General features: G+C 49.0%; 1 pseudogene; it reads left to right on the top strand.

Annotated features, from left to right (window-relative positions):
• Nucleotides 1–14,201: 14,201 nt before the first annotated feature.
• On the top strand, nucleotides 14,202–15,038 carry LOC123056907 (zinc finger Ran-binding domain-containing protein 2-like; annotated as a pseudogene).
• The last annotated feature ends 1,250 nt before the right edge of the window (nucleotides 15,039–16,288 follow it).

Below are 16,288 nucleotides of genomic sequence, written 5' to 3'. Positions count from 1 at the left end.
CTACCAAAAAAGCAAGGAAGTACTCCACAATTTGTATTTTTCCATCAGATATATGAACACATCGAACCAACAAACTCATTTGTTCTTGATGACTCACATCCGGGGTACAATCTAGGATAACAGAGAAATATTTGGCCACTTTGACAATCTTGAGAATAGAATTTGTAATGTCACTAGCCATAAGAGAAATCAACTCGTTTTGAATTTTATGGCTAAGATAATGGTGATGGATCTCTTTATCTTGAATACGCCTAAGATGATCTTGCATTACCAAATCAAACTCTACAACCATCTCCACACAAGCTAAAAAATTTCCATTACAATCATCATAAAGTTGCTCACTGGATCCTCTAAAAGCCAAATTGCGCTTACCAAGAAATTTCACAATGGCAACAATTCTTAACAAAACTTGCCTTATGCGTTCTTTCTCCTTTGTGATTTGTTGCTGTAAATCTTTGTCAATTGTTTCATGCTTGCTCAGTCTAACTCTCAATTCATTCCATGAGTTCATGTTGGTAATATGGTCGACACTAGCTTCGTGCTCTTTCAGTGTCTCATTAATATGCCTCCAATCACAAAACCCATCATTCCCCATTGCACTCTTGCATTTATCAGAATTGAAAAGCTTACAGCAAAAACAGAACACTTTCTTTGTGTGTTTTGAAAACACTAACCATTTTCTATCACGCACCTCTCCATTGCTCATCTTTCTTGAGTAATGGCTATACGAAAAATGTCTTAAATTTTCATCCAAAGGATATTTAGTGTTTTCTTCTTCCCTTTTAGGCCCCTTTTCCACTAATATGTCCCTCGCTTTGTTATCAAGATTACCCCAATTGCTTGGATCATAAATATCCACACTAACTGGTTCCTCATCAACACTAGTAGATTCTGCCGCAGATGAATTAAATATGGGCTCATGATCACTCACATTGGTATCATCCATGTTGACATCGGCATTGCCTTCTGTAGGCGTATCGCCATCATCTTCTGAATTGCCATTAGTTCGGTCACTCGCAAGAACTATCGCCAACTCGTCTAGATTTCTTGGTGTGCTCGTATCGCCTTATAATATTTAAAAAGAGATCCGCTCAATACTTCTTTCTCCTCATCTGCCTCCTTCTTCTTCTTTCTTTTTTGACTTCCGGATGGATACTTTCTACCCATACTCGACATGACCCTGCTGAAAGTGAAAGGAACAATTCACTTTAAAATTAACGCACAGCTAATTAAAATATTACATTAAGTATAGAAGATCATCTAATATAATAAGAATCTGCTAGGGCATGGTATACGGTATAGTACCTTCTCTCTGTAATCTAATCTGGCAACGTGGGCGCAATGATTCGAGCGCCCTAAAAACGAATCCCTGTTAATCTGTTCGATCGATCGAGAAATTGGGAATCAGGATTAGAAAGAACAGAAATAGGATGAAGATCATGCGAGGGAAGAGGGCGCGCCCAAACATACCTACTGCAGTCGCAGCCAAGGTCGAACTCGAAGAGATCCTGCTGCTCCAGTCGTCGCGTACTCGGCTACTCGCGTGAGTCGCGTCGTTCGTTCGTGAGGAACAGTGGAATAGGAAAAGGGCAGGGAACGATCAATCCTAATTCCTAAGTTACAGGAAATCAACCCAACGATTCCTTTCCTCTCCGATCTCTCCTGACCACATACGTGCAAACATGGGCCAGGCCCAACAGCGCATTGGGATTTTTTTTTTCTAGGCTAGCACGCGAGGCTGAGGCGCTGAGCGAGGCGGTGAGAGATTTTTTCCATCGAAGACCTGTACGTATACCTAACGTACTATACCTGGGAGGGGCCCCTGGCTTTTGGGGGCCCGGGGTGGCCGCCCCGTTCGCCCCTCCCCAGGACCGGCCCTGATTGAGGTACCTGGGTATTCCAGGATTGCATGTTTCTTTTTGGACCGCCACCCAGGCTCAAAGGGATCATGAGATTATTCATACTAGAAACTTCTGTGTGCAGCCACAAGCCATTATGGGCTCTGGCATAGTTGATTAAGTTGTGCGAACTCTTACAGGGTAGACTAGCAGATGTAGGGGAAAGTAGGTGTAACGGTCTATCCATCGTAAGGTGCTAGTGCTTCTGAAAGACTATGTCTCGGTCATCCGTCTTCTCAAACACCATGTAGTGCGAGAAACCAAACGGAGGCGATCGAGTCTTGTGGGGAAAAGTGCACAAACCTCTGCAGAGTGTAATAAACTAATCATGATTAGCCGTGTCCCCGGTTATGGACATCTTGAGTATCTAGTACCTGAATTATCATGTGAATCTCAACATGTTACTCTAAACTAAGTTTGTTGGGTTTTGTTTAATGATGATTACTTTAATTGGGACTGAGGATGCTGTCAACCATTCTCAATGTTTAACAACTACCATGATAGTAAATAAAATTTATTCCTTTGTTGTAGGGAAAAATTGGCTTTACGCAAAACTGTAACCATAGAGCTTTCCACCAGCCAAATATGCATATAGTATAGCAGTTTCATTCCATTACTCTCTATGTGTTACCTTGCCAGCATATTCCATGTGCTGACCCATTTCGGGCTGCAACGTTAATGTTGTAGACTTTTCAGACGACGATTAAGGAGTTTTTAGGTCGTGGTTCTATACTCAGTGATGCCGTTGGAGTTGATGGACTCACTTATCTTCCAAGCCTTCCGCTGTTATCGTTATTAGATGGCCTTAAGCCATATTTATTGTAATAAGTTCTCTATGGAGACACTCGATGTAATAAGTGTGTGATTGCTACTCTGTTATAAATCCACCGAGTACTGTGTGGTGTCAGCATTACTGATCCAGGAATGACACCGGAGCACAGAGATCAGACTGTTTGAGGTCTGGTCTCTACACAGAGATACCTCTGCGATACTCGGAGTGACAAATCCCAATCTTGATCTATGCCAACTCAACAAACACCTTCAGAGATACCTGTAGAGCATCTTTATAATCACCCAGGTACGTTGTGACGTTTGATAGCACACAAGGCATTCCTCCAGTATACGGGAGTTGCATAATCTTATAGTCGAAGGAATATGTATTTGACATGAAGAAAGCAATAGCAATAAAATTGAACGATCATTATGCTAAGCTAATGGATGGGACTTGTCCAACACATCATTCTCCTAATGATGTGATCCCGTTATCAAATGACAACTCATGTCCATGGTTAGGAAACCTTAACCATTTGTGATCAGCGAACTAGTCTAGTAGAGACTCACTAGGGACACGGTGTTTGTTTATGTATTCACACATGTATTTAGGTTTTTGATTAATACAATTATAGCATGAATAATAAACCTTTATCATGAATAAGAAAATATAAAATAACAACTTTATTATTGCCACTAGGGCATACTCCCTCCGTCCCAAAATTCTTGTCTTAGATTCGTCTAGATACGGATGTATCTAATACTAAAACGTGACTTGATACATCTGTATTTAGACAAATCTAAGACAAGAATTTTGGGACGGAGGGAGTATTTCCTTCACTAATCGCAGCCGCCGAGAGCCCGAAGCCGCACCCCAGCCACCACCCACGCCGACCGCGGCCCACGCCGCCTAGGCAGTTCCGCCGCCAAGACGCCATCGAAACCCGCCTACGCACGCCCCACCATGGTAGCCATCGCACCACTGACGGGTCTGTAGCAGAGGCCACGAGGGCAGCCACCATGACCCACAGGTAGCCACTCGGCGCCTCACCGCCGGCCGCACAGGGAGGGCCAGGGCCGCGCCTGCAGAGCCAGATCTGGCCCGGACCCACGCCCACGCCGCCGCACGGCGGGAGCCCCCCCCTACTCGGCGCCACAGCGGGCCACCGCACAGCCGACGCCCCTCCACCGCGGCGCAGCACCTGCCACCACACTGCCGCCGCGACGTCGGGCCCCGCGTCCGCCCGACGCCTCTGCCCTAGCCCGGTTGCCCCGCGCCAACCACCACCGAGGGGAGAGGAGAGAAGGCGCCCTGCCACCAGCCACCGCGAGGGGCTTTGCCCCGGCGGCTTCGGCCGGTGGCGGCGGGGGGAGGGCAGAGAGGGGCGCGGGAGGTCGGATCTGGCACCGCCGCCCGGGTCGCCCACGGGGGAGCGACGCGGGGCAAGGGGGATTAGCGAGATTCAAAGCCTAGAACCTTAAGCTCAAGGTTAAGCACAAGCATCGCGATTTTCAACTTTGAAATTAGGACTTTCAAACTGAGAAATCGTTTTCAAATTATATAATACCAATACTTAACTCTTGATGACACACCGAAGCCCTTAAGGAAATTTTGATCAAATATGAGAAGGCTTCCGAACAGAAGGTGAATTTGCAAAAGTCTTCAATATTTTTTGGGAAGGGCAGCCAAGATGACGTGAAGGTTCAACTTAAACAAACTATTGGCATTCAGTCGGAGGCTCTTAGTGAGCGCTACCTTGGTCTCCCAACACTGGTTGGAAGGTCTAAAGAGGGGACTTTTAAACATGTCACCGAGTCCTCGAAGGGAAAGGTATGTGGATGGAAAGGACAAGGGTTATCCAAAGCAGCAAGAGAAGTACTTATAAAATCTGTCCTCCAAGCGACACCGACCTACACCATGAGTTGTTTTCACCTCCCAAAGAAATGTGCCGGAATCTGACTTCGGTCTCTTCAAAATTCTGGTGGGGTGCAATGAATGGCGAGAGGAAGGTGCACTGGATTTCATGGCAGAAAATGTGTGCTTCCAAGCGTGACGGGGGTATGGGCTTTCGTGATCTAGAAGCCTTCAACCAAGCGCTCCTAGCCAAGCAAGCATGGATGATCTTACAAACCCCCACGTCCTTGTGTGCAAGGGTGCTCAAGGCTAGATATTTTAAAGATGGATCAATTATGACAGCAACTTGTCCCTCGTCGGGATCGTACACTTTTCGGGGTATATTGCATGGTAGGGATCTGTTGAGGGAAGGGTTGTCTGGCGGATAGGAGATGGTTCTACAATTAATATACACCATGACCCCTGGATACCAAGAAGTGGGAGCATGAAACCGTTGGGCCAAGTGTATGTGCATGGGGTTACAAAAGTAGCTGATCTTCTGAACACTGAAGGAACCGGCTGGGACCATGATAAAGTGGACGACATGTTCACGGTTGATGATGCAGCGGACATCAAGCAGATTGCAGTAGGGGGACAACTAATGGAGGACTACATTGCATGGAATTTTACTCGCAACGGTATGTTTACTGTCAAGTCGGCATATCACTTCAAGATGTCAATGAATAGAGCGAAGACTGGCCATCAAGAGTCTTCAAATTCAGTCAACAAGCACAAAGGGTATATGGCGTTGTGGGAAACTAATGCACCTGCTAAGGCCAAGATTTACATGTGGAGGCTTATTTGGAATGGTTTGGCGGTGGGGGCGGAGCTATTTCATCGACGGATAAAACCAGGTGTTTTTTGTGTTGCATGTGGCCGAGAGGAAACCATTGTTCATCGTTTTTGGGTCTGTCAACATTCAGTGCAGTTTTGGCAGCTGATGCGGCCGGAATTGGGAGTTTCGGTGGCGATCCCACCGTGTTCGATGGTCTCCCAGAGCGCCTTGGCTTCCTGATTACTGGGCTGGTTCGCCGGGGCATCGGACGACGAGTTGGAGGTGCTGGTACAGGCGGCATATGGCCTCTGGCTGGCACGTAATGAGGCAAGGGATGGGAAGAAGATTGCTCGCCCACATGAAATCATGGCTTCTGTGAGACTGCATATGGGTGACTAGAAGCTAGCACACGCAGCGAGGGAGTGCCAACCTGTGCCCAAAATCATCCAAAGATGGGAACCCCCTGAACACAGATGGACCAAGGTCAACAGCGATGGTGCCGTCTCAAAATATGGAGAGAAGGGGGAAGGTGGTGCAGTGCTTCGAGATCACAATGGTGCTTTCATGGCCGGAGAATGCCACTATATACCACATATCGACGATCCTGAAGCGGTTGAAGTGCTGGCTTGCAAACGGGCTATTCAGGTCAATGTTCAGCGCCTCCATGTTGAGCCGGACAGTAGCTCCTTGGTGCAAATGATCAAGCAAGAGTCAAGGAACTTGTCCGCTGTAGGGCCATGGGTAAGCGAAATCAAGGAGATGCTCAACTCGAGGCAGGAGTTCAAGGTGTCTTGGGTTTGTCGAATTGGGAATAGAGCCGCGCATAAGTTAGCAAGAGTAGGTGTAGGAGAACAGCGATGCCAGTCTTGGGTGGGCTTCCCACCAGATTTTATTTTGGATGTAATATCGGACGAGATTCCAAGCTTTGCTTAGTGTAATAAAGCGGCAATTTCCCCTAAAAAACACTTAACTCTTGTACGACAATATCAACTTTGAGCACAAAACTACGAAGCCATGAATACAGAAATAAAACAATTCCTGTAGAGGTTGGATTTGGAGAATAACAGTACCATTAAACAAATTAAAAAATCTGACCTTTTTTTGCTACAAACATTTGAGCTTGGGATTTGACCATAATGGCAGATGCTCTGCCTTTTCATTAAGAGAGGGAAGACTGTACAACAGGCTGAAGAATCAGCCGGGGAAACAAAACATTAAGCCAGAGATGCGACATGCATCCTGGCAAGAACAAATGGTACTACTCCCATGCCTCCTTCAGGAGGCCTAATTCATCCCTAATCAAAGAACATACCCCCGCGGCAGAGCGCCGTTGATTCTGGAAGATCCGCCTGTTGCGCTCGTTTCATAGGTTCCAAGCCACGTATACAACCCTCGTACACTCGTCCAGCAATACTCCTTTTTGCTTTAGTTTGAACATCTTATCCCACCATGTGTTGATAGAGGAGGATTGGAGCGCAGCCGTCGCAGCATTATTGAACTGATTGGCCATCGGGTGCCAAACCTCCTTTACAAATGGACAGCCCAGGATGATGTGGTTAGCCGATTCAAGGACCTGATCGCAGGCGCAACAAGTGGCTTGATTAGAAGTGTTGGAAGAGTGCACTTTCGATGTGTTTCTTTATATACACCCTCCTGAAGTGCACTTTCAATGGACGAGCTTGGACGAGCTTGGGATTATCGAAAAAGGCTTTCGCCCCGCTTTATATATAAAGCAAAGATCAACCACAGCCCAAGTACAAACGCACCCACGACAAACACACGCACACACCCAAGGCGGGATACATAGGCGCTGAGCGCAGCAACACCACCCCTAACACTACAAGAGCAATCGAGGACCTCTGCCGTGAACACTCCACCACGAAGAGATGAAGCTGCATATGACGAACTGTGAGCTCCAAGGCGGCGCCTCCAAGAAGGTTACGACGCCAACGCCCCGCCACCCCCGACCCGAGGGTCAGAGTTTCCCCTGGAGCGACACGATGACCGGTGAGAGCCGCGACGACGCCTTCAAGAAGGTAACGTGCTACGCCGCCGGCGTCCGTCTGAAGATAGAACAGGTTTTCACCCCAGCAAACACTCACCGGCACCGAACGCCACACCCCTGCCACCATGCCGCCCACACGGCCATGGTCACCGGGCAGCACCAAGCCACGGGCTCTGCCCATGAGCACCGCTCTACCACCACCAGGGCCGCCGCCCCGACATCCAAGACCTTGACACCACCTCACCCGAGACCCGTCGCTACCCCAACCAAAGAGACGAGTGGAAAGGCCGCTCCTTTTCACACCCCTGCCCCCCCCCCCCGCGTCGAGACCCAAAGGGCTGGCCAAAAAAGGCCTCCATCACCCGTCCTGCTGCACCGGACGCGAGACGAGCTCGGTCCTGCTGCCGGGCGCGAGACGGGATCAATCCTGCAGCCGGGCGCGAGACGGGATCGGTCCTGCTGCCGGGCGCGAGACGAGCTCGGTCTCGCAGCCACGGGCGCGAGACGAGTAATGGACCACAACTGGGAGTGGACCAGCCCTATGACGAGGGTAGAGCCCGAACGACGAGGGGAGGAATCGAAAGTCGAGACAGGCCGCTCACTGACGGCCGACGTCGGAGGGGACCGGCCGCCACCGTGAAACGAACCAGCCCACCACCATGAGCTACCACCACGCCGTGGAGCCCGCATCCATGCCGAGACCCCGAGGAGCAGCCCCGAGCCACCTTGCAGCAGCTGCGGCATGCCGCCGAAGACGCAGCCCACCTCCCGGCCATGGACGCCCGGCGCCCCTCCACCCCGAAAGGCGCAGCCTACCGCCGCCCGCCCCGCCACCACCTTAGCCAGGTCGCCGCCGCCACCCACACGTCCGCCGCCGCCACCACCCGGATCTGGGTAGGAGCACCCAGATCCGCCGCCAGCAAGGCCCCCGCCCCCGGAGCCCCAAGATCCGCCACATGAAAGGGGAGGGGGGCAGGACCACCGAGACGCCACACGCCGGGGGGAGGAAGCAGAGCCCGTGGACGGGCCGACGACCGTCGCCGCCGACGCAGAAGGCCGCGCCCCGTGACGCACGCCTCCAGCGCGCGGGAAGAAGACGCCCCGCCGCCGCCTATGCCGCGCGGCCTTTGGCCGGCAACGCCACCGGCGGCGACGAGGGAAGGAAGGCCGGGAAGGGGGGCTGAGAAGCGGCGGCGCTAGGGTTGGCTCCCAGAGTCGCCCGTGGGAGCGACTCGGGAGCGGGGCTGCCTAGGTCTCAGTTCAATTAGGCGTAGAAGTGCACTTTCGATGTGTTTCTTTATTGGGAAACACTTTCTATCTATAGTCTGATACGAGGCCATTGTCAGATGCGGTCGATTTTATTGGAATCCCACGGTCACAGATTTTGCACCATATGGAAAAAATAATTCCCAACAGTTTAATGCTAACCATCCGCACCATCCGCCCGTAACTCGCTCGCATTCCCCCTTTCATCTCGCCTAGCTGGCAGCCTTCCCCAACCTCGCCGCCAATAGCACCGCCCAATCCTCTCCGACATCGCCGCTGACCTCCTGCCTCTCTCTCACCTCTTCGTCGAGCATCATGCCACCTCACCAACCAGATCCCCTTCTCCCGTCGCTTCGCATGCACCTCCGCCGATCTCGCTGTCAACCGCACCCTCGCCCCATTCTCTCTGATTTCACCGCTCCATCCTCTCCATGGGATATAGCACAGCGGCTTCCGGTCCATCGCGTCGTCTCCATTAGGAATGAAGCCAGCACAGGTTTCTCCCCCCTGACCCCCAGTATCATCCCTTTCTGATCTAGGTCATATGGTACAATGCTAGTTGATTTCTACAGTACTAAATTTGTGTACTGGGTATTCTTTGATATCTATATGTGCACACATTCGTTTGTTTGTCGTGAATTTTCTCTGTTTATTTCATACTGAATCAGGATTCACGAAATCATGAATGAATATATGTGAATTAGGTGTTTGCATGAACCAAATATGCTTCCCACATTGGCGGCAATAGTAGTTCGTATTCCAATTCATGTATCCATGCTTCCAGTTAACACTACTTAAGTACCCAGAGTACTATTGTCATGCTTTCTTCTTTTTGCGCTTCTACATTTTATAACATATATGCTTCTTCGTGCTAGAGAATTTACCACATTGGTCCACAACAGGGGCTTTAATTTGCATGTATGTCACACATAACAATGTATATTTCCCATGAATATATTTTGTTCTACAGATTATGATGACTAATGTTGAGCTAGTGTATTCTGTTTTCGCCAGAAGGAAAGTATACTTTCTTCTGAATATTTCGTAAAAACATTGTAACCACGTTCTTAATTTTACAAGAAATTAAGTTGTTTCAACCCCTTCTTGTGTGTGCTTCAACCGCTGCATGTGCCGCTTCTTTGAATTGTATGCTGAAATTGGTTTTAAAACGACGCATTCCTGATTGTGAAATCAATTTTGTATGCTTTCATTGTGTCTCATATGTGTTGTGATAGCATTAGATAATTGCTGTGTGTCAACTATGCTTCATAATTTTGTGTCTGGCATATGTTTCTACAACACCAAATTTTTTGCTTCAAACTTTGTAATTGTGTGCTTCTATCATTGCCTATGTTGATTCCTTGAGTGAATTACTTCTACTGTACTGGATACATCTAATTCGGCATGCTTCTTTGTATCAAGTTTGCAGACGATGGTGCAATGTTGTTGAGGGCACTAAGGCCAAGACATAGCTGCCTTGTTGACGATGGGAAGCTCACGATGCACGTGAGATTGTCCATTATTAGTTTGTTCAGCACGAGATACTACCGTGGATTGGTACGGCCACCATCGCACGGAAGCACCACTACCATCACAAAGAAGCACGATTACCATCGCAAGGAAGCAAGGCCAGCATCAGAAGGATGCACAACTACCATCGCAAGAAAGCATGGCCAGCATCGGAAGGAAGCACGACTGTCATGCACAACCAACATTGGAAGGATGCACGTTTCGCCATCAAATAGAAGCATGATTACCATCACAACGAAGCATGACAAAAATAAAAAAGAAACATGGTTTCCATTGACCTGGTGGTGTTTGAGTGCGATGAAGCCGAGAGTAGTCTTGTTATTGATGACAGTTCAGTGCACGCATCGAAAAAAAATTATATCAAAGAAATTTGTATCATGCACTGTCCCCTGTGCCGCTCCCGTGAGCGGCCCGGGCGGAACCCTAGATCGCCGCCGCTGCTCCCTTCCTTCGCCTTCCTTCTCCATCGCCGCCGCCGGGGGACGCCGCCGGGCAAAGCCCGCGCGTGCGTCGGCGGCGGCGGGGCTCCCTCCCTCCTCGCGAGGCTCCTGGGCGGCGCGGGACGGCCGGCCCTCGCGGCGGCGCTCGGCTCGGCGGCAGGTCGGGTCGTCGGTGGATCTGCGGGGCTCCCCTTTGGTGGCGCTGCGGTGATGGCGGCGGCGTGGTCTGCGTGGGGCGGCGAGGCGCGGGCTCCTCCTCCTCCTGATCTGATGACGCCGGCGCTCGGGCGTGCGGCGGGGTCCGCGAGGGTGGTCGGCGCGCGACGTCTCCCTCCCCGATCTGATGGCTCCACGGTGGCGCCAGTGCTCGGGCGGCGGTTGGCGTCGACAAGCGGTGGCGGGCGCTGGGTTCTCGGCGGCGCTCCGGCGTGTGCAGGCGGCGGCGGCGGTCCCTGTGCGAGGTCGGCAGCTTTGTCTCTGACCCGGACGGCGCGGGGGATGGCGGTGGCCCGGCGTGGCCGGCGATCTGGATGTGGTGGTGCCGGTGGCTCGCTGATCTGCCGGTACTCCAAGGTCTGCCTGGTGGTGCTGGTGGTGACGGCGGCCCGTGCACGAGAGTTGGATTCCTTCGAACTGATCTGGGTGAAAACTTGCCTTCGGCTTTTGCTAAGGCCGGCGGTGGCGGCGCTATCTGCGTCGTTCCCTTCTTGAAGGCATCGCCGTGGAGAAGTTCAAGGCCACTCTCTGCTACCTCCGGGGGAAACCCTAGATCAGATGATCGGATGACGGCGGCGCTCTGGTGTCGTTCCTCCCTTGAGGGCGTCATCTTTGGAGGTACACACGTGATCGAGGGACCAGAGTACGGATTCTTTGGTGGAGCGGTGCTTCATCCTACACACTGATGGCGACGGATCTTGACGGCGTGGCGCAGTGTAGATTCGGAGTTCGCTGTGGGAGGATGGACTTGCGCAGGAGGACGACGCTGTTGGGCGTCGTGGTGGCGTCGATGGCAGAGAGACCTGACACGGTACATGCAACAGTACAGCTCTGAAGATGGATTTGTGGCAGGTGGCTGCGGCGGCCTCATACCCGGCAGGCGTCCTGGTTGAGGAGTGCGCCGGACTGGTAGGTGCCCCATACCCGGCAGGCGTCCTGGTTGGGACCTCAGGTCTTAGATGTTTAGGTTTGGCTGCGATGTCTGTTTGGTATTAGGCCCAGACTATCTGCGCCCCTTCATCAATTGGATAGGTGTAGCGACAGTTGTTGCTTAGACGGTGGCTTTAGTCTTGCTGTTGTATGGCTTTGTAAGATTTTATGATAATAATTAATAAAGTGGCCGTATGCATCATCCAGATGCAGAGGCCGGGGGTCATCCTCTTTTTTTTTTAAAGAAATTTGTATCCGTGTATATTCATGTCGTTGATCCACACAATTTCCATGACGACGCAAATGTTTCCATCAAACATGAATATAGTTTTGGTACACAAAAATTTGTTTCCAAAGTGTGTAAAAAATGCTACCACAAGGATGAAATATTGCTTTATTGAAATAAATATTTCTATCATATACTATCACATAATATGTTTCTGTTGAATGATGATTCCATTGACAAAATATAAAATTTCCACACCACCTCGCGCTACAGAAAAAAAATGTACAGAAACCTTTATTTTTTTTTGTTGGAAGCAAATTTCCTATTTCTGGAAATTTTCTGGGAAGCATTAATTTCTGTATTTGGTTTTTTGGAAGCAATCACGACTTACCAGACAATAGATATGGAGTTTTTAACTTTATTTCTGGGAAGCATTAATTTATATATTTATAAGCAAATCACGGCTTACTGGGAAGCATTATTTCTGGGAGTTTTTAACTTTATTGCCGTAATTTCCGGGAAGCTGTTTCTTATTTAGGAATACGTTGCATGCATGTTTCCTTGAATTAATCTGACGCTTCAAAGGATTTCAATCGTACGGCAAGGGATTAGTCTGATGAAACGCTAGCCATCAGTAGTCTGATCGCTAGTGGTTCCCTTCTTTATTTGCCACACTCCCGATTGAAATAGTACTACTAGATTACAGTTACCAGACTGGCCCCGCACCTTTCTCCCCAATCTCGTGTAATCCTTGCCGTTCAGGCCTAAATATGTTTATGAAATAACGTTAAATCTCAGATTGTGCACAATACTCTCATATATACACCCTCCTGAAGATCTACAGATTTTTTTTGCATTTCCTGCATACTATACTATTTATTTCAGCTAAGGATCTAAATACTTATGAGTGAAGACTAAATTTTTAAAAGCTTTACCAACCGAAGGTTGCCCATTCTCGGCCTGTTGCGGAGCGTGTGATGTTTGTGTTCCCCGACTCTGTTCGGTCGTAATTGAGCCGTTCTACAGAACTTCTCCAACGTTTGCTTCTGCAGGGTGTCGATTTGCTACACAAAGCGCGGTCGTCCGCGTCTTCTGCTTTACATCAATGACTTCTCAGACACTACTTTCACAAGCTCTTAGGTTTAAAAAAGTTTGTTCCGTTGAGACGGAGATTTAGTGGTTACCACGAGTTTTGCTCACGGTGCACTGTGGGTGGATGCAGATGGAAGAGGACTTCGGCACCCAAAATTTGGATGTTTGTTTCAATTTTTGTAAGAGTGTTTTTGAAAGAGTTTGTACTATTTAATATAAGTCCTTCGTCCTTTTTTGCAAATGAATGAAAACTGAGGAGCACAAAAGAATAAAACTAAGGAAAGAGAAGACGAGAGATTGCCCGATGAAGCTGGAGACCGAAGGAGGCGGGAACTCCCCACTCACACAGCACAGTGATCTCTAGCTTGCAGAGCACGGAGAGGCCCATCAATCGTGGGGATTCCTCAGTTGCTGCAAGAAATGAAAAAAAGGGGATGCATGCATGATGCATGAGCCAGATAGACAGCTACTGAGCTACACACTCACTCAGCCTGCCCTGCATCTGCATGGAGGTGGAGCAAGAAGAAACAATAATGCATCCGTTCCGTCCGGCTTTACTTGGGCCCCAACTAACTGGCCTAAGGGGGTGTTTGTTTCCAGAGAGTTTTTTGTGTAGGGAATAGAAAAAGTCCCTCTTAAGGTCTTTTTTATCAAATGGGAGAGACTTTTTAGGGACTAAACTAGGCATTTGAGACTAAATGAAGAAGACTCTCAAGGAGAGTCTTTTTGGGACTTTTCCAACAATGCCCCTCCATGCACCCATTGGCCCGCCACCCCATGATGTTGTTTGATTGTTATTTTTCTATATACTATGGGCAACATGGTCATTTAATAGCCTCTAGGAAAGGACTAGGGACTTTTTAGTCTCTGAAATCAAATGAGGAGAGATTTTTTAGAAACTAGAGACTTTTTAATTGAGATTAAAAAAAGTCCTAAGACTAGAGAACCAAACACCACCTAAGCTAGCCAGCTCTACTCCGCTCCTCCCGTCTCCTCTCCTCCTGGTGCACAGCACCAAACCGTATATAAAAGACCGCTCCACCTCCCATCTCCAAACCAACCCAGCCATCCAACACAACACAAGCTAAGCTGCCTCTCATCACCTTCTCCTTGGGTTAGATTGATAGCTAGACTAGACACACGCTAGATTGACTGGACTGATAGACAGACAGATAGATAGACAGATACAAGGATCCATTTTAATTTCTGATTGATATATATAGCGATGGAGAAGGTGATGATGAGCAGGAAGCCGGGTGACTGGAGTTGCAGGTCATGCCAGTACCTCAACTTCTGCAAACGGGACGCTTGCCAGCGGTGCGGCGAGGCTAAGCTGGGCGCCGAGCGGGCAGACTACGCGGCCATGGGCGGCAGCTGGGAAGTCAAGCCCGGCGATTGGTACTGCGGCTGCTGCGGCGTCAACAACTACGCCAATCGCGCCAGCTGCTTCTAGTGCAGCGCCGCAAAGACAGACTCCGCCGCGGTCGCGCAGAACTGGGGGTTCAACGCCGCCGCCCAGGCCGGCTGGAAGGCCGGCGACTGGATCTGCCCCAGGTTCGTCTGCCTCCGGCCCCTATCTACCTCCTGCACTGCCCAGCTATAGATTAAAGCTTTCCAAGGAATGCAGCTAGCTAGCTAGCTGCATATGTGCATGCATGCATGCAAACAGGCCTGAAAAGAAAGAAAATTAACCACGTGTTTTGGCTATGCAGACTAGATTGTAACGTGCAAAATTACGCCAACAGAACCGAGTGCTTCCGCTGCAATGCGCCCAAATCATACTATGGTAAGATCATCTCCTGTGAATTCAACCCATCCCACGGCACATTTACACTACTTCTTGTTTGCGAGCGACGAGAGCACATATATTGACACCTTTTCTTTTTGCGATGATGGCACATATTTACACCACCTGACAGTGACAAACTGGTCTGGTGCTGTATGTGATCTCATCTAATCGAATTCTTTTATTTGTTTACTTCCTTTGCAGGTTAAAAAGGCGGGCCTGAAAAGAAAATTAAAAAAAATGGAAGAGTGTCATTGGAGCAAAGAACAATCACGAGTCCTCAAGGATTTTTCCTTTTTTTTCTCCTAAAGAAAAACCTTGGCCAACCCGATGGTTTAGTCATGTCGAAGAGCGGTAAGCCGCCGCTCAGACTCAGAAAAGGGAGATAAGTGGGCACAAACGTACGTGTACATGTGCGCATGTGTTTGGCTGAGGACCAATATCCAGTTTTCCTTTTTCAGTAAAAGAAAGAGAAAATTCCAGTTTGGCTTCATTTGTGCACCAACTTTTGAGTGTAACTCCTGTGTGTGAGATTAATTGTTCCTAATCATTAGACTGTTGCTGCGCATGCAGTTCCATTCGCCGATATCTATCCATATATAGATGCCTTGCTTGTGCCTGCTCATTGCTTACGGCATATGCAAAGCGGCCGGGAATGCAGCCAGGGAGCACAGAGGCGACAGCGAATTCACCCAGCCACAAGCGAATGTTTCTTCGAAAACCTTTAGTCGCCGCGCGCGCGAGATAGAGATATTCCGGGAGCAATCATGGCCCTGCTTTACTCCAAAAAGCGAGACGATCGAGATGCACAGGATTATTACCACTTCAGTCTCAAATGCGCCACGCGAGCACCACATACATACTCACAGACTACATATATACTCCTACATGTGGACACGCTGCTGCATGCCATAATAGTAGAATAGAAGAGAAAGAAAATCAATATATATTCCCTTGTATCAAAATAAAAAACGTTTTGTGACAAAACCGTCTTATATTTTGATACGGAGGGAGTAGCTTGGTACGTAAGTTTACAAATGGAAAATTATTAGTCGCAATCTTTCCTCCATGAGTTAACATACTATGAATAGTTAATTAGTTTTTCGCTAACATGTTTATATATGTAACTTAATGGTCAAAGCTGCACGGTGTAAAACATGTCTATATCTAAAACATCATGGACGGTGTGCCGTGTGCGTGTATGTGAGCACATCTTCTCAAGTGTGTGGGGGCGAGAGAGCGAGAGGAAGGAGGGTCACCAAGCATCAGAATATATATCATGGTATTCTCTACTGCTTGGTGCTTGCCTGCACATGTTTTGGTTAGCTGGTCTTTGGCCGCTTGGCCATACTAGTGGTGACTTGCTTACCCTGAGCAAAGCCGACCTGTGTGTGTGTGTGTGTGTGTGTGTGTGTGTGTGTGTTCTTTTTGTCTCTTGATTGGTGCAGGGCCAGCAAAC

This window comes from Triticum aestivum, chromosome 3A, assembly GCF_018294505.1.
Source record: "Triticum aestivum cultivar Chinese Spring chromosome 3A, IWGSC CS RefSeq v2.1, whole genome shotgun sequence".
NCBI lineage: Eukaryota > Viridiplantae > Streptophyta > Magnoliopsida > Poales > Poaceae > Triticum > Triticum aestivum.
This window is presented reverse-complemented; position numbering and strand designations above follow the sequence as displayed.